We start from the raw sequence: 344 nt of genomic DNA on the forward strand, positions 1-344 counted from the left end.
GGGGCAGGAGCGCCGCGTGGGTCCGGCGCGGCTCACACCTCGGCGCTGGCCAGAGCTGCGGCCGGACCGCAGGTGACGTGTCGCGTCAGTACTGACAGGCCCTGAGCACGTTTCCTCTGGCCCGAGGCCCACAGCGCTGCAAAGGAGGGCCGGGTTCTCCCCACCAGCCCCCGGGGCCGGCCGGCTGCTCAGGAGTGCGCGGCCGTGTCTGAAAGGCAGGTGTCCCCCTTTCTCAGGGCACAGTGCACCCAGACTCCGACATGCCGGTTCAGGCCAACAGGCCCCTGGGCCAGCGACGTGATGTCCAGGCCTGTCGCCCCAGCTCCGGCCCACGTAGAGACCTG

Source organism: Condylura cristata, unplaced genomic scaffold, assembly GCF_000260355.1.
Source record: "Condylura cristata isolate star-nosed mole 26May11 unplaced genomic scaffold, ConCri1.0 scaffold00011, whole genome shotgun sequence".
Taxonomy (NCBI): Eukaryota; Metazoa; Chordata; class Mammalia; order Eulipotyphla; family Talpidae; genus Condylura; species Condylura cristata.